Raw genomic sequence first — 19,098 nt, 5'->3', positions numbered from 1 at the left:
GAACATTGGACATTTTTTGGGTCCCCTGGTGGTAAAATTAAAAAAAAAAAAAAGAAGAAACCCAATGGATTCCACAACTATCATTATCTTCCAGAAGTGAAACTACCAATTATTCAAGACAACTTTTTTCTGGGAATTTATCATGCGTTTTCTTACAAAGGGGGCATTGGGTAATATAATGAATCTTGTCAACAACTGTTGAAGGTCTTTCCTTCTGTCCCTTCTGACAAATTGAGTCAGGTACAGGTGGCAACCTCATGGATCCATCCCAGTCCAGCTGTGGAAGGTCCCCAAAATACAGGTATTTGGAGAAACTTCACCTGGCAACCCACCACAAGGGCATGGAGGAAGAAATGACTGCCTGCCTCCAGAGCTGAGAAAGAGGACAGGCCACTGAGATGGGCTTTGAGAAGACAAATAGGAATTCTCAAAGAGAAAAAGAGGACAAATGATATTTTACACACAGGAAACAACATGTGCAAACTCTTGCATGTATTTCCACTAAAAAAATTTCTTTTTTTCCGTCTGTTTTTCTGACTTTGTTTCTCTCTCTCTCTCTGTCTCTTTCTCTCTCACACACACACACACACACACACACACACCTGTATTCACAAACACACCAGATACCTGTTAGAACTCCTGGTTGCAACTGATAGAAAACATACCTCAAAAATGGCTTAAAACAAATAAAGGGAACTTTTTGGTTCATGTAGTCAAAAAGTCCAACGGTAAATTTAAGCCATAGATAAACTTGGGGGCCCAAACAATGAGACTATAATTTGGTCACTTTCCATCATATGGCTCAGCCTCGCTCCATGCTGGATTGGTGTTCACACTTCACATGCGCCGGGATGGCTGCCCACAATCCGAGGCCTAAACCATCCCAGTGGAATTGAACAGAGAGAGCCTCTCTGTTGTGCCTCGTTGGCTCTGATTGGGTTAGTTGGCCATCCCAGAACAAATCCCTGTGGTCAGGGGGTTGAGATGCTCTGAGTGCTACAGCTGAGAGGAAGACCCATCCCGCAGGGCCAAGGGTGAAACCAAGTCTCCCTAAAACACAGGGACTGAGATCCAGGATGGAGAGATCTCACAAAGGAAAAACTTGTTGCCAAAGAAGGTGGGATGGACCTTGGCTACAAAAGGTTTATATGTCCCTTTCCATGGACTGGGATGCTGGCAATCTCCCTGAGATACTGGAACCCTACCTATTGTGTGGACACTTAGGCCTGCATAATTAAATTGCCCTCAGACCATGGAGCCTGCAGGCCTGTGTTCCAAGGAACAAGAAAGGGAAAGGCCGGGGCGCCTGGGTGGCTCAGTGGGTTAAAGCCTCTGCCTTCAGCTCAGGTCATGGTCCCAGAGTCCTGGGATCGAGCCCCACATCGGGCTCTCTGCTCAGTGGGGAGCCTGCTTCCTCCTCTCACTCTCTGCCTGCCTCTCCGCCTACTTGTGATCTCTGTCTGTCAAATAAATAAGTAAAATCTTTAAAAAAAAAAAAAGAAAGAAAAAAGGGAAAGGCCAAGAAATGTAGCTGGTGTGGGGCTTAGCAGTCATCCAGGCTTCTCAATAGAGAAGCATATGACACCAGAGAGGGTGAGGAACTTGTCTGAGGCCGTGGAAAGTTCAAGCAGAGTTGGGATTCGAACTTAGCAGATAAGAAGGCCAGAGTGAGGCTCTGTCTGTGTGTCTGGCAGCTGTCACATTTATTAGCTTCCTGACATCTATCTCCTTGTTTCCTAGTATATTTTTACAAGGTTGTTAATTACCAGCCATGAAGCTCAGCAAACATTTTGATAGGCTTTAAAAGCTCATGAAAACAACATTACATTTAAGGCATGGTTTCCTAATTAATCTAATTAACTGTCAGCTTCACATCCTGCTGCTTTCCAGACAAGGCGAGCTGTGCCTCTCAACGTCTGATTCAGCCCTGGTGGACAGGGCTGGGGACTTTTGTGATCACGGTCTTCCAGCCCAGAAGCCAGACAACACGTGGCCTGAGGTGTGGGTTATCTGAAGCAGAGTCTAGATGCTCAGCATCGTTCTGGCTTATTTCCTTGGATGATCTGTTTCTGGGACAAGGACACAGTGGTTGGAGATGCCCCAGATTAAAGCAAGCACACAGATGACTGACCACCTCCGCTTAGGACCATTGCAGAAGGTCAAGGTACAGACATATTTGAGGTGCCTTCCCCAGCGATGCTTCCTGTTCAGAGATCGGTCCTCACTCACAGTGCTGGCCACGTGGCCCTGTTTCCCCCCCAACGGCTGATTGGACTGAGATGGACACCTCACCCAAAGATGGCTCCATCGCTTCTGACTGGTGGCCTGGCTTGAAAAGATGAGCTGGGCCAACCAGAAGCAACTCTGCAGATGGAGAAACAGAAACGGGGAAGCGTGGATTAGTTTGCTTGGGCTACCCTAACGAAGTACCACCACAGGCTGAGCGGCTTAAACAACAGAAAGACATGTCTCGGGGCACCTGGGTGGCTCGGTCAGTTAAGTGTCTCTTTATTTTGGCTCAAGTCATGATCTCAGGGTTGTGAGATTGAGCCCCGAGTCAGGCACTGTGCTGGGTGTGGAGCCTGCTTAATTAAGATTCTCTCCCTCTCTCCCCTTCTCTAAAAAGGAAAGAGAGAGAGAGAGGGAGGGAGGGAGCATGGGAGGGAAGAATGAGGGAAGGAAGAGAGGAAGGAAGGAACTTCTCATGGTTCTGGAGGCTAGAAGTCAAAGACCAAGGTGCTGGGAGGGTTGGTTTCTCCCACAGCCTCCCTCTCCCTGGCTTGCAGGTGGCCATCCTCTCTCTGTGTCCTCACATGATCATTTCTCTGTGTGTGTACATCCCTGGGGTACGTCCGAATTTCCTCTTAAAAAGACACTGGTCAGTTTAGAGCTCACCTAAATAGCCTCATTTTAACTTAATCCCCTCCTCCAAGACCCCTTCTCCAAATACAGTCACTTTCTTTTTTTTTCTTTTTTAAAAGATTTTATTTATTTATTTGACAGAGAGAGAGAAAGAGAGAGAGCACACGCAGTCAGAGCTGTAGGCAGAGGGAGAAGCAGACTCCTCATGGAGCAGGGAACCCAACGTGGGGCTCCATCCCAGGACCCCGGGATCATGACCTGAGCCAAAGGCAGCCACTTAATGGACTGAGCCACCCAGGCACCCCCAAATACAGTCACTTTCTAAAGAACTGGCGTGGGGCTAGGACTTCCATATATGAAGTTTAGGAGGCCATAAGTCAGCCAGGCCACAGGCAAGCACTAGAGATGAACGTTCACAGAGCACTTGGTCGGGGCAAGGGAGCAGCCATGATTGCTGCAGCATCCGCACGTGTGAGGGCTCCTGATGAATGCCCTAAACACCTGGGACCTGGCACCTTCCACCTGAGGGCTTCTATCTGGCTGCCGGAGTTCCAGAGGGTTAATGCCCAGGGTGCAGTCCTCCACCAAGGACTGATTACAGTTGAAGGGGGGAATACGGCAGCTCCCTCGCCCCTTGGGTGGGTTAACTCTGACCCATGTTCCACACCATGTCCAGAGCTCTCTGGTAGAACTGAGGTCCTGTTGCACAGTGGTAACTGGCCAAGCATGCATTCTTCCCTTGCTTTCCCTGTCTCGCTTTCCACTCCCTGACCAGCATTTGCTGGGGTGCCTCTCAAGTAAATGACTTGCACTTGGATCCTTGTGTTGAGGTCTGCTGCTGGGGGAACACAAGCAAACTTAGGTGGCATATCGACCTTATGTGGAAATAGGAGCAGGGAAAGCTGGCCAAAGGGAAGGGGAGAGAGAAAGATAGACCCGAGGAGGGGGAAATTGTTCCTGTGTTTCCAAGATTCAAGTTCTGGTCCCCATGAGCACGGTCCTGCGTTTATCCCTCTTGGCTTTCCAAGTAGTCGTAAAGTGGGATCTTAGATGTTCTGGAACATAAAATAATTTAGCCACTTCCCCATCCAAGTGCAGCAGATTCTCCACGACTCTTCTAGAACCTTCCCTCTGAAATATGTGGTTATAAGGAAGTTGGTACCTCTTGCTCTGGGGAATTGTGCCACAAAGGACATTCTGTGGCTTCATAAATATGCCCCTCAAAGTTAACCCTTGGTTTGCAGAGCTGAAGCTGGGGATGACCTGGGAGAATTTGCATATGGCCCAGGAGCTACCTTGGGAGGTCAGTAACCAAGTCCCTGTGCCTTTTTCTTTTGAGATAAACCATGATCATAACCCTTCTGGTTGATTGGGCCGTGCGCAGCTGAGGCCCCCAAAAGAAAGGAAATAAACACCCACAGGAAAAATGACCATAAATGCAAAGAGAGTCTGTAACTGGTGACCAGTGTTTAACACCACCTCTTAGGCTATAAAGTTGGAGTGGATGGGAGGAAGAAGGGCCAACTGAGGGAGCTTGTGTCCTTTTAGTGAAGGAATCCAGTCTTGTTGCTTTGAGCTTTCCCTGCTTTCTTTCCCTTTTACCTGTGGCCTTGGGCATGTAATTTTGCCATCCTCAACAGAGCTGCGTGTTAAGCTGAAGGGTTAAGATCAGACCCTACGTATAAAGTGAGGTCTGGAAGTCTGAAGTCTTGTAGGAAAATAATGGGGTCATAAACTACATTTCTCAAATCTAAACACTCAACTCTTTAACACTTCCTATGGAAATTCCTTCGGCTTTTCAATCCCAAAACAGCATTTGGTGAACGTGGGTATGTGGGTTCTTGCAGGAATTAAGGTGGACGTGGGTATGTGGGTTCTTGCAGGAATTAAAGGGAGGAATCGAGGCAACAGGGGCAGGGTTTGGAGTCAAAGAGAAGTGGGTGGGGCAGTTGACTTCTGAGCTAGAGGGGTTCTCAATATAGGGTGCCACATCATTAATGAGTTGTGCCCTGAGTGGCGGGGGAGTCTGAAAAGCAGGGTGTAGCCCTTGGGGGGTCAGGGATAGCATGATATTTATAGTGATAATGATAGTGAACAAGATAATTCTCATAAAATCCTGTTTATTTTGTTGTTGTTGTTGTTGTTTTAAGATTTCATTCATTTATTTGTAAGAGAGAGAGCACGAGCAGTGGGAGCAGCAGGCAGAGGGAGAAGCAGGCTCCCTGCTGAGCATGGATGCCCCTATGCAGGATTCCATCCCAGGACTCTGGGATCATGACTTGAGCTGAAGACAGACACTTAACCTACTGAGCCACCCAGGTGCCCCATAAAATCCCCTGTTTAAAGATGAAAAAACTTCACTATCCTCAGCAGGGCTGAATGTCAGTTCCAAGAAGTAAAATGAGACCCTAAAAATATGATTTAATTGTCAGAAAGTAGGAAGATGCAGAACATATTGGGAAATGGGAGTCCTATTTGGGCCAGGATGAGCTGTTTGAGGCCAAGCCTTGAACACTTTAGGGGTATCAGAAGCCAGCTTGGGGGTGGGGTTGGCTCTGGGAAAGGGCTAGTTTTGGTGTCCTGAGGCCCAACAGGATTGTCCTTCCAGTGGTTTCTATCCTTCATCATCTAGTACTTCCTAACCCCCAACCTACTTGATAGTCCCCTAGTGGATTTTAATGAATACCCTCAAAACTGTAAAACTAGGGCTGGTTCTCCCTCCCTTTTGTCCACTTACCTTCAAGAATTTAATGAGCTTGTTGAGGGTAAAATGTTTTATTCAAGCCCAATGCTAGTGGTATCACTTAGGAAGTAAATCCTAAACTAATAGAAGTTGAGTGTAATGTAAAATAGCAATTGATCTCTGTCACAGAGAGCAAGAAAAATTAACAAACTGATGTTCAAATATTTATTAGGAGAAACTGGACAGATACCCTTATTCTTTGACTGGAAGCAATTGAAACTCAAGGAATTGTCTTGTCCTAAATGGAAGAGTTGGCTCAGAAATAATTACAGGGGTGAGAGGACCAGAGCCATCTCTGGGGGTTGGGGAGGGGTGAGACCTGTGGTCTCCAAGGCAGGTCACAATGCAGGGTCAGGGGGTGGGGGGTCACAATGCTTCTCTCCTCCCCTCTCCCCACTGAAATAAGATTTTGGATTTCATCCTGACGTGACTGTCACCAGTTCACCTCTGTGACCCATGTAGGTGGGGTTCTGACCCCTTCACCATCAAAGAGCTCAGTCCTGAACCTCAGCCTTGACCTTCCTACCATTCCCTTGCCTCTATGTTCTTTTCATCCACCCCTTCTCTGACAGCTTTGGCAGTTAGTGACTATTCTGGATTTTTCCCTACAAATTCTCAGCTTCTCTCACAGGCATCATCAGTCACCTGTCCTCCTCCATCACTCCCCCACCGAAGACCTACATAAAGGGGACTATAAGGGCTGGTACCTGGAAGAAAAGATTCCAGTTTTCTTTCCAACGATGGGAGATTGCCTCCAAAGACACCCGCTGTGAAAATAAAAGGAAATCTTGTGAGGCGCCTGAGTGGCGCATTTGATTGGGCGTCTGACTCTTGTTTTGGGTTCTGGTCATGGTCTAGGGATCATGGGATGCAGATGCTTGGGGTTCTCTTTTCTTCTCCCTCTGCCCCTCCCACCTGTGCTCTCTTTCTCTCTCTCTCTCAAGAAAAATAAATAAATCTTTAAAAAAATTTTCTTAAAGGAAATCTTGTTTAAAATGGAATCAGGAGACTGGGGCAGGGAGATTTCCTGCCCGATCACTTGTGCTCAGTTGCAAACTCAACAGGAGGAGATGGACCGCACCTGCATACTACCTCGCCCGGCTCTCTGGCTTCCTCGTCCCGTAGCAACAGCCCAGCCAATGAGAGACAGTCACAGCTCAGCCAATGAAAAGCCACTATATTTGGGACTCCCCGTTACTCCAATGGACAATGAAAAGCCACTATTATTTGGGACTCCCAGTTACTCCAATGGACTTTGTGTTTACAATAGCCCGCCCCACCACTCCTTTCCTCTATAAGAGAGCATTTGTCTCCTTTGTTCTATGGACTTGCCTATGATTTGTCATAGTTTGTTTTTCCCAGGTTGCAGTTTTCTGCTATTCCAGAAACAACAACAAAGCACTTTTTTTTTTTTTTGAACCGGTAAAATAATTGGCAGCTTTATTTTTAAGGTTAACACCACCTTCCCATCCATCCCAGAGAAAACATGCTGTTCTTCCATCATGAAGTGGTGCTACTGAGAAAGAAATCCAACTAACTTGCCAGACAGTAAGGCCCAACCAGCCCCCAGTCATGCCAGGCACTGTCTCGAACGTTGCAGACCTGGCAGAGCCCCCCGTTGAGTTCGTAAGGGACCCAGCAAACATCCTGTGGGAGAACTGCACAGCTGCATCTGCCTATCCCTTGGAATGGTAAGAAATAATAAATCGTTTTCAGCCATTAGAATTTGCAGTAGCTAGGCACCTGGCGGGCTCAGTAGAGCATATGACTCGATCTTAGGGTCTTGGGTTCAAGTCCCGTGTTGGTCGTAGAGCTTATGTTAGGGAAAAAAAAAAAAAAAAGGAAAAAGGAAGGGAAAAAAAAAGAAAGAAAAAAGGGGGAAAAAAAAGATTTGAAGTAGCCTGTGAAATAGCAGTAGGTAATTGAAATACCAAACCTTGTAGGATTGGAGTCTGACTTTCCCTGGGCTTATGTTATACTTTGCCAGCTTCAGAGCCCCTGACTGACACATGTGTTCGACTTCCCTGGACTACCTGCCAGGGCTGCTCTGTTCTGCGCATCCAACTCTAAGCCCAAGGGCAGCATGTTTTTCAACGAACGCTGATTCGGATCTATTACTTGAACCACACCCATTTCGGTCATTTGAGGGACGTACTCCCAGCCTCCAAGAAGTTCACAGGCCAAGGAGGACACAGGCAGGAAGAGAACAGGCTAAAATTCAGTGTGCAAAGTGCTGAAATAGCGATGTAGGCCTGTGAGGTGGGCGGGAGCAGTTGTGCCCAGTAGACCTCATGGGGAGTATGTGTATGGCCAGTGGGGAGTTCTCCAGGCAGGTCACTCCCAGGTTGTTGTGATTCTGTGATGTCCCCTGAGGCCCTTCTCAGTGCTGCTGCCTGTCTCACTACCCCCTGGGCCTCCCACGTCTCACCCCTGCAGGCTCTGCTTTCCCCAGGGCTGAGTTCTGCAGCTGGGGAGAATTTTTAAGGGCGTGATAGCTGGTGTTAGGGCTCCATTGGGAGGAACCAGAGACCCTGCCAGAGACAGGAGCTCAGTGAGGAGGCAGGTGAAGTGGTTAAGGTGGGAGAATCATGGCAGGCGAGGGGCAGAGACTGTGCCTAGGATAAAGAGCCTAGGATTCAGAGGTACCAGGCCACCAGCCCAAAGTCCACTCCCAGTCCAGTGCTCATTCCACTATTGAGCAAATGAAGAGTAATTCTGAAGGTGAAAAATACACAGGAGAGGGGCACCTGGCTGCCTCAGTTGTTGTAACATGTGACTCTTGATATCAGGGTTGTGATATCATGCAAGCCCCATGTTGGGGCTTGCCTTTTTTTTTTTTTTTTTCCTTTCTTTTAAATACACAGGAGTACGTGGAGGTAGGTATAAGAATGTTCCTGGCAGCTTTGTTTGTGATGTTAAGAATTTAGAAATTGGGGCGCCTGGGTGGCTCAGTGGGTTAAAGCCTCTGCCTTCAGCTCAGGTCATGATCCCAGGGTCCTGGGATCAAGCCCCCCATTGCATCAGGCTCTCTGCTCAGCAGGGAGCCTGCTTCCCTTCCTTTCTCTCTCTGCCTGCCTCTCTGCCTACTTGTGATCTCTGTCTGTCATATAAATAAATAAAATCTTAAAAAAAAGAATTTAGAAATAATTTAGGGGCAGTTGGGTGGCTCAGTCAGTTAAGTGTCTGAGTCTTGGTTTTCGCTCAGGTCATGATCTTAGGGTTGTGGGTTCGAGCCCCATTAAGGTCTCTACACTCAGAGGGGACTCTGCTCAGGATTCTCTCTCCCTCTGCCTCTCCCCTATTTGAATGCACTCTCTCTCTCTCTCTCAAATAAATAAATCTTTAAGAACTTAGAAATAATGTAAATGTCAATCTGTTGAAAAATAGTTACATAAATGTGGTCCATCCTTACAATGGAATATTAGAGAGGGACTAAAAGGAATGTATATATACATTTAGCTATATGTAACAATGTGGAGTAAGTCTTGTAAACATGTTGTTGTATTTTAAAAGTTCCATAATGATCTACATAGTAAAAAAAAAAAACAAAACCCACTTATCCACTAAAAACACATAAAACAGTGTTATATATTTTCTGTCGGTTTTTATAAAATGCGTAAACTTATTTTTAAAAGTTCTGGAAGGCACTTGCCAAATTCATTATTGAGAAAGGGGCCGGTGACCAGGATGTTGTGTGAGGTGTGCAAAGAAGACTTATGCATTATTTATAATGCTTTGTTAAAAAAAAAAAAGGGCAGAGAAAGACAAATAGCCTATGATTGCACTCATATATGGAAATTAAGAAACAAAACAAATGAACAAAGAAAAAGACAAACCAAAAACCACAAACTCTTAGCTATAGAAAACAAACTGATGGACACCAGAGTGGAGGTGTGTGGGGGATGGGTGAAATAGGTAAAGGGGATTAAGAGCACACTTACATTATGAGCACTGGGTGAGGTTTAAAACTGTTCAATCACTGTATTGTATACACGAAACTAATATTAAATGCTGCATGTTAATTTCTCAAATTAAAAAAGCAATGGCTCAATTAGAACTGATACAATTACTTTTTTAAAAATTTTACTTTTTTATTATTATTATTTTTAAAGATTTTATTTATTGTCTGAGGGAGAGAGAGATACAGAGCAGAGCACAAGCAGGGTGAGCAGCAGGCAGAGGGAAAAGCAGACTCCCTTCTGAGCAGGGAGCCTGATGTGAGACTTGATCCCAGGACCCTGGGATCCTGCCCTGAACTGAAGGCACACACCTAGCCTACTGAGCCACCCAGGCATCCCAGTTTTACTTATTTCTTTAGTAATCTCTACATCCTACATGGGGCTCAAACTCGCAACCCCAAGATCAAGAGTCGCATGCTCTACTGACTGAGCCAGCCAGCTGCCCCCGAACTGATATAATTAAATATTAATTAAAAAATAGAAAATAATCCATGGAGGGGAGGCTGGCTAGCTCATTTAGTAGAGCGTGCTACTCTTGATCTCAGGACTATAAGTTTGAGCCCCATGTTGGGTGTAGAGATTACTTAAAAATAAAGTCTTTTTTAAAATTAAAAAAAAATTTTAAAAAATTTTTATTAACATATAATGTATTATTAGCCCCCAGAGGTACAGGACTGTGAATCACCAGGTTTACACACTTCACAGCACTCACCATAGCACGTACCCTCCCCAATGTCCCTAACTTGAAAATAAAGTCTTAAAAAAAAGAAAGAAAGAATGGATTAAGGATTTGATTCATAGGCATTGTTACTCCCTCCAAATAATAAACTCAGGCCTCTGCTCTTGGAGAGCTCAGAGTGGGAGCTGAGGATTTGCTACTGGGTGCCCCTTTATTCTGTGTCAAGCTCTGGGTGGTGGGAGTATCACTGAAGAAAGGAGGCGACAGGGTATACTGAACTTCCATTGTCTGGTATGCTCTGTGGGCACACGGCCAGTCCTGCGTCATGGCACCATCGCGGTCCCTCTAGGGGTGGGTATGATTGTTACTATGTACAGATGAGGCAGGAGGGGCTCAGAAGGATCAAACAGGGTCACACAGCATACAGGAAGGATTTGAACCTAGGTCTGTCTTTTTTTTTTTTTTTTTAAGATTTTATTTATTTGACAGACAGAGATCACAAGTAGGCAGAGAGGCAGGCAGAGAGAGAGGAGGAAGCAGACTCCCTGCTGAGCAGAGAGCCTGATGCAGGGCTCGATCCCAGGACCCTGGGATAATGACCTGAGCCGAAGGCAGAGACTTTAACCCACTGAGCCACCCTGGTGCCCCATGAACCTAGGTCTGTCTTATTCTAAGCTATATTCCTGGGCACCAGGGAGCAAGAGGATAGGCAGGTAGGAAATCACTTGAGAGCTTTCAGAGCGAACAGGTGATTCTAATGGAATTGGTCTGGGGTGAGGCCAGGGCTTTTTTTACTTTTATATTTTTTAAAGAGGTGGTTCTGGGGCGCCTGGGGGGCTCAGTCAGTTAAGTGTCTGCCTCGGGCACAGGTCATGATCCCCAGGTCCTGGGATAGGGCTCCCTGCTCAGCAGGAAATCTGCTTCTCCCTCTACCCCTCCTCCTTCTTTTCTCTTTCTCTTTCTCTCTCTCTCAAATAAATAAATTAAATTTAAAAAAAATAGAGAAGTGATGTTATGCTCTGCCAGGCTTGAAGACACTGCCTTAATCAGAGGCAGGTTCCCGTCCACCTGGATCAGCCATCACAGGGTACCCCTGCACCTGTGCCCTGCACTACTGATATTCTGTCCTTTTCAGTAAAGACTTTGTGAGAAGTAAATGCTTATTAAACTCTGGGATGCATTTTTGAAAGGTGGTTGCAAAGCCATTGTCGAGTTTGGGTTCCCAGTTTCTCCTTGTTTTTTATTAGGGATGTGAGACTGTTCTTCAAGAAAAAAGATTACCCTAGGAAATAACCACCAGAGATAATTTAATGAATTTTAAAGTTGGCATTTCCCAGCTTCAGGCATGTGGGAATCACCTTCATATTTGCTGTACGTAGAGGCTGCTTTTGGGCAACGAGCTTGAGAAATGGAAACCTGAGCAGTGTGAAAGGGCCCATGGTGACCCCTGAGCTGAGTGCAAACAGGCTCGTTAAAGGACCCACCTCAAAACGACCATGGGCCCTAACTGACCAATTACAACCAGGCACACCAAAAAAAGGGAAAATTCCATAGTCTGCATTCTCCCTCAATCTGTCCTGTAACTGTGGCTTCTCACCACTGCCCCAGCGCGGTCTCTCCTGTGCTGTCCTGTCCGCTGCTCCCTTAATGTGTACTCAATAAACTTCTGTTTCCTTTGTTCTGTCTCAGGTGAATTCTCTCTCTCTCTCTCTCTCTCTCTCTCTCACACACACACACACTTCTCTCTATCTCTGTCACACACACACACACATGCCAGTCCTGTACCACCCACCCCCATCCATTCAGGCCCCCCTGTGCTATATGTGCTCGGGCCACCGCTAATTTACTTAATATTGTACTTTGAATCAGTTCCCACTTTGTAAAGTTAAAAACTTTTGTCTTAAAAGATAACTGTAGGGGTGCCTTGGTGGCACAGTTGGTTAACCTTCTGATTCTTGGTTTCAGCTCAGGTCGCCATCTCAGGTTTGAGAGATGGAGCCTCCCCTGGTGGGCTCCGTGCTCAGCTCAGAGTCTGCCTAACTCTCTCTCCCGCTCTCTCTCCCCCTCCCTCTCTGTCTCTCATAAATAAATAAATCTTTAAAAAGAAAAGAAAAGGGGTGCCTGGGTGGCTCAGTGGGTTGAAGCCTCTGCCTTCGGCTCAGGTCATGATCTCAGGGTCCTGGGATCAAGCCCCACATCTGGCTCTCTGCTCGGCGGGGAGCCTTCTTCCTCCTCTATCTCCGCCTGCCTCTCTGCCTACTTGTGTCTGTCAAATAAATAAATAAAATCTTTAAAAAATAAATAAATAAATAATAAAAAAATTTAAAAAATAAAAAAAGAAAAAGAAAACTATAGAGGCACCAGGGTGGCTCAGTGGGTTAAGTGTTGAACTCTTGGTTTGGACTCAGGTCATGATCTCAGGGTTGTGAGATGGATTAGATCATCGGGTTGTTTAAGATTCTCTGCCTCTCGGGGCACCTGGGTGGCTCAGTGGGTTAAAGCCTCTGCCTTCGGCTCGGGTCATGATCTCAGGGTCCTGGGATCGAGCCTCGCATCGGGCTTCCTGCTCAGCAGGGAGCCTGCTTCCCACCCCCACCCCTGCCTGCCTCTCAGCCTACTTGTGATCCCTGTTTGTCAAATAAATAAATAAAATCTTAAAAAAAAAAAATTATCTGCCTCTCCCTCCCCCTCTGCCCCTCCTGCTCTCACATACATTCTCTCACTCTCTCTCTAAAATAAGTAAATAAAATGTTTAAAAAAGAAGATAACTGTATATTACCACTAAAAATGAAAACAAAAAAATAGTTGTAATAAACACATAATTGTTAAAAATACTAGACAGTATCTACTATTATGAGATCCCGCATGGCTCATTTCTCACTTCCCTCAAGCTGACTCAAGTGCTACGTTTCCATGAGTCTTCCCTTCCCTGATCACCCTTTTACACATTGCACCCCCCTTTGATTCTTCTCCAGAGCACTCATCACCTTCTCATCTACTGTCCATTTACTTTAAAAAGAAAATTGTCTCATGTCCTCCCACTCTGGTGGATACTCCATTGAGGGTAGAAATGATTAAAAAACAAAATTCAACTGAGAAAATTTATTTTTATTAATTTATTTTTAAGATTTTACTAATCTTTTTAAAGATTTTATTTATTTGATAGACAGAGATCACAAGTAGGCAGAGAGGCAGGCAGAGAGAGAGAGGAAGGGAAGCAGGTTCCCCGCCGAGCAGAGAGCCCATGCGGGGCTCAATGCGGGGCTCGATCCCAGGACCCTGGGATCATGACCTGAGCCAAAGGAAGAGGCTTTAACCCACTGAGCCACCCAGGCGCCCCAAGATTTTACTTATTTGTTTGACAGAGAGAGAATGAGAGAGGGAACACAGCAGGGGGAGGGGCAGAGGGAAAGGTAGAAGCAAGCTTCCCGCTGAGCAGAGAGCCCGATGTGGGGCTCGATCCCAGATCCTGGGATCATGACCGGAATCGAAGGCAGACGCTTGACAACTGAGCCACCCAGTGCTCCTCAACCAAATTGGCTTTAAACAACAATTCACAGATTGGGGAGCATCCCATCTAGCAAATAGAACGGAGTTCTGAAGAGCTGGACAAAGTGGAAGACTTTTCATAGTGTCAGGGAGCAGGAATCCCTGTCCCTTCAAAGGTCCTTCTAGCTGGACTAAGAATCAAATTGACATGAGACAGATTAACAGGAGAGATAATCAAACTTAATAAAGCGTATGTATGGGGAATCCACATAGACATGGAAATGCCAAAAGAAGGCAAAATGAGGTATATTTGTCATTCTGAGTTCAGGAGAAGGGGGTATGGGTCTGATTTCAGAGTAAAGGAATGCATTTCACAGGGCGATAAGAAGATCAGATGTTTGGTAATTAGATGTTTGCCCTGCCATATGGATGAGTCACTCATAAAATTATCTCTGCTAATAACCCTTATTCTGGGAAAGACCCCCAATTCAGATTCTTCTACATAGGAAGGGACAAAAGTTCCTCTTGAGCGCAAAGGGTCTTAGGTGACTTCAGCTTCAAACAGTCCCCATGTCAGAGTGGCACATTCAGTGCAGGGCTGTCCCGAACCCGTTCAAAGGCAGGAGGAAGCATGAACAAGGAAAACGCAGAGTACCTCATCTTTGGAGTAGAAAGCAGCCCATCAGCAGATGACCTCATCAGTGCTGACCAGGCAATTCCGGATTTACTGGTTTAAGATTACATTCTTAGGAGGGGCTCCTGGGTTCTGCAGTCAGTTGAGTATCCAACTCTTGGTTTCAGCTCAGGTGGTGATCTCAGGGTCTTGAGATCAAGCCCCTTGTTGGGCTCTGTGCTTAGAGCAGGGTCTGCTTCAGATTCTTTCTCCCTTGCCCCCCCCCCTCCTCAATAAATCTTTAAAAAAAAAAAAAAAAGGATTAAGGTGACTTTCCTGGGAGAGGTTGAAGCTGCAGTTAGGTTAGGTAAGTAAGTCTTGGTTTGCTGATGTGGGGCTTACCACAAGGGATTCCATTTTGAGTCTGTTAACTTTTTCTTTAATAAAATGTTTGCCTTTTTGTTCCCTGCTGTGGCCCCAGTCCCTACAGTCATGCTTCACACATAGTGGGTGCTCAGTAAATATTTATTAAGTAACTTGAGCAAAGGGCAGACCTGGATGTAGCCCTAGAAGTAAGTCATCAAGTTCACTAGTCTTCAGACTTACTGCGAGTGAAATCTGACATGGAAGACCTGTCTTGAAACAGATGAAAAGGAAGAACATCGCAGGACTGTGTGCAGATGTCCTGGGGGTCCCCCCTCTTGTGTTAGTCTTGTGTGCTTTTCCAACACCACTGAGCAATTCTCCAAATTCTCAGTGGACACGGATTGGTGTCCTACAGATTTAACTCAATTCTGACAGGACCTGGAGATGGTGTCAGAACCTACAGTCCAAGTGCTCAGTCCCACAAGTCTGCCCCCCACCTTGCCCTCCCCATTCAGAGTCTAAACTCCTGGTTGTCACCTGTGCTTTCCACCAACCAACCTGTTATAGCTAGGAGGTTCCCATGACCCCCCCTCCTCATCTTCCGTTAATTTGCTGGAGCAGCTCACAGACCCCAGAAAACCAGTTTACTTACTAGATGACCATTTTATTACAAAGGCTGTTAAAGGCTACAAATGAACAGTTAGTTGAAAGAGTCTCAGGACAGGGTAGGTGGGGAAGGGGCACAGAGCTAACGAACTCTCTCTGAACAACCACCCTCCCCATACTTCCATGTGTTCAATAGCTCAGAAAACTCACTAAACCCCATCCTGGCTTTTTATGGAAGCTTCATTACTTGGGCACCATTGATTAAATCAGGGGCCACTGGTGATGGAGCCGGCCTCTCTCCTCTCCTCCTAGGAGGTCTGGGGGAGGTGGGGGAGGCGGTTGTGGTGGTGGTGATGGGGCTGAAAAGTCCAATCATCTCTCCGCTGTGGTTCCCTGGAAACCAGCCCCCATTCTTAAGGGCTTTTCAAGCTATCATTAACAGGAATTCAGGTGTGGTTGATAGGGGCTTGCTATGAATAACAAAAGGTGGCTTTCACCTTTATAGCACCAAACTGCTTGGGAAATTCCAAGGGTTTTAGAAGCTCTGTGCCTGCCCAGAGCCAGCTATCTATTTCTTACTATAAATCACAATATCACGCTTAGTGACAGAAACACTGAGCCCAGGGAGGGGATGTCCCTTCCGCCACATAACTCCACACGCAAAAATAACAGACATAAATAAGCAGGAGTTGCTTTTCTGTTTGGGACTATTGCTTGAAGGCTTGAAGAGGAAAAGGAGCACAGCCTTCGTGGAATGTTCCCTGTACTGAGAACTCTCCCGGTCTCTGCAAAATCCTTTCCTGACCAAGGTGCCTGGGCAGTGAAGTTCTCAGTTCACAGTGTCCTGCTTTACAGGTGCTGGGAGAAAACTGTTATTTCAGAAGCAGTGTGTGCTGGTTGCACTCTGTAGGTAGATGTTAGACTTCTTCCTTGAGAGGGTATTGATCTTTTTGTTGGGGAAAATATTTCAAGAGACCTATTGATTTTGCAAAGGGATACCTGCTGAGGGGCCAACCTTGCTGTTCTGCTGTTCCTGATTAAGCAACAGTGATTTTCAGTTTTACTTGAGTACTCTTTTGTACTTGCCTCATGTATCTTTGCCTTACTTCCAACCTTTTTTTTAGAACTTTTAAAAAAATATTTTATTTATTTATTTATTTGAGAGAGAGAGACAGACAGACAGAGATAGCGAGAGAGAGCACAGGCAGGGAGGAGAGGGAGAAGCAGGCTCCCCGCTAAGCAGGAAGCCCGATGTGGGGGTTCGATCCCAGGACCCTGAGATCAGAACCTGAGCAGAAGGCAGATGCTTAACCCACTGAGCCACCCAGGTGCCCCTAGCACTTTGTTTTAACAGATTTTTTTGTACACAGTGTATAGAGGGGAGATGGGGAAAGAACTTGGCAGCAGGCCAGGGCAAGAGGAGGCAGGTATCCTGTAAGACCTTCCCAGGTGGGGAACATTGGCCACAATGATATCTGATGCTCAGTTTAAAGATACTGTTCATCCAGTGATGATACTGCCCCAGAGCTTCAGGATCATTGTTACTCCAATGGGTTGACTTGTGGCTCCCCTAAAATGATCCACCTGTAAATGTGACCTAATTTGGAAAAAGGGGTTTTGGAGATGTAATTAAGGCTTTTGAGATGAGATCATCCTGGATCATATGGATGAGCCCTAAATCTAATGACTGATAAGTGTCCTTATGAGAAACAGAAGAGGGGTGTCTGATGGCGCTGTTGGTTGAGCATCCAACTCTTGGTTTCTGTTCAGGTTGTGATCTTGGGGTTGTGAGTTCCAGCCCTGCATTGGGCTCTGAGCTTATCGTGGAGTCTGCTTAGGATTCTCTCTCTCTGGGATGCCCAAGTGGCTTGGCCAGTTGAGCATCTACCTTCAACTCAGGTCATGATCCCAAGGTCCTGGGATCAAGTCCCTCATCAGGCTCCTTGCTCAGCAGGGAACCTGCTTCTCCCTCTGCTCCTTTCCCTGCTTGTGTTCTCTCTCTCTGACAAATAAATAAAATAAGATTTAAAAAAAAGATTCTCTCTCTCTCTCTCTCCCCCTCCCTCCCATTCTGCCCCTCCCACTCATGCCCTCTCTCTCTAAAATAAATAAATCTTAAAAAAAAAAAAAAAAGAAAGAAAGAAAGAAGGAGAAGAAAATGAAAAGAAAAGAAACATAAGAGGGGCACCTGGCTGGCTCAGTCAGTAGAGCATGTGACTCTTGATCTCGGCTTGTGAGTTTAAGCCCTGTGTTGGATGTACAAATTACTACTTATTCATTTATTTATTTATTTTCTAAAGAAAGAGAGAGAGAGAGAGCACAAGCAGGGGGAGCAGCAGAGGGAGAGGGAGAAGCAGGCTCCCTGCTGAGCAGAGAGCCTGGTGTGAGGCTTGTTCCCCAGGACCCTAGGATCATGACCTGAGCTGAAAGCGGACACTTAGCTAACTGAGCCACTCAGGTGCCCCTAAAAATGCAATCTTAAAAACAATAAAGGAAATAGAAGAGGAAAACATAGGAGAGAAAGCAAAGAGACAGAGATGCAGCCAGACGTTGGAGTGATGTGGCCCCAAGCCAAAGGATGCCTGGGGCTCCCAGAGTCTGAAAGAAGCACGAAAATATCCTCTCCCAGAGCTTTCAGAGGGAGTCAGGCCCTCCTGTCACCTTGATCTCAGACTTCTAGCCTCCAAAACTGTGTGAAAATCAATTTCTGCTGTTTTATGGCACCAGGTTTGTGGTTGTGGGGTATGATAGGCCTAGGAAACTAACACCCCCCACCCCTGCCCCGGGGCCTCGTGTTGGTGGAGCTTTGGGAACGCAGGAGCGGGCGCAGAGCAGGCTGCCACAGGACATTAATGGGAACAAATCTTCACTGAAGATTGCTCAGGAGACAGAGCAGGGGGTTTGCCTCTCACGTCACACATCAGGCACTGACTTGGCTTCCCGCTCTGTTCCCTCGCACACAACTCACTGCTCCTGGATCTTGCCTTCTCTTTTTCCGCAACAGCTCTCTGTTTTCCTGGCCGCTCAGCCCTGCCCCAGCTTGCTTCTGCTCAGCTGCACAAGAGCGCCATGGTTATCTGACGCGATCTCCTCTGCCGCCTCCTGGAAGCCCTTGGGAGTCTCCGTTTTTGAGGACTTTTCTCCTTCTAAGCAGCAGAGTCTTTACTAAGGCATAAGGTATAAAAGGAACCCCATGGAAGGCAAGAGGGTTTTTGTCACTGACAAACCCCAGCCCTGGGTTGGGACCTTCATGATGCACCCCTCTGGGCTTCTCACTGTCTCCCACTCCCCGCCCTCCACCCAGAAGCTCTCTCAAAAGTAACGAGGCCTCAACAAATGCCTAGAACACATGGACCAAACCTCAGTATTTCCTGCTATTTAATATTTGTTGGACTATAATGAAATAGTGGATGCAGCGAGGTGGAAACAGGTCCCTGGAGGTGCGGGCTGCCCTCCATTTCAGGCGCTTTGGAATCTGTTGGACAGGAGTGGAGCGATGCCATGCCACCGGTGGATCGTGGCTCTGGGGACACTGCCATGTGCAATGCACCATGGCTTCACAGACTTTTGGTTTGTCCCTACCCTGTGCCCAGCACCCAGCAGGTGCTCAGGAAATGGGTCAGGCTGAACTGTGAATCTGACGTGCACATGTGGTTAGTGCGTCCCCAGTACTGGCCTGAGACCCAGTAAGGTGGGGGGAGGGGAGGGGGTGTGTGGGGGGGTGTGGGGTGTGGTCCCCTGCTCTAGGCTCACGCCTCAGGGGCCTTGTGCTTTGGAGTAC

Source organism: Martes martes (genome assembly GCF_963455335.1).
Source record: "Martes martes genome assembly, chromosome: 9".
Lineage (NCBI taxonomy): Eukaryota > Metazoa > Chordata > Mammalia > Carnivora > Mustelidae > Martes > Martes martes.
Note: the sequence above shows the minus strand (reverse complement) of the source record.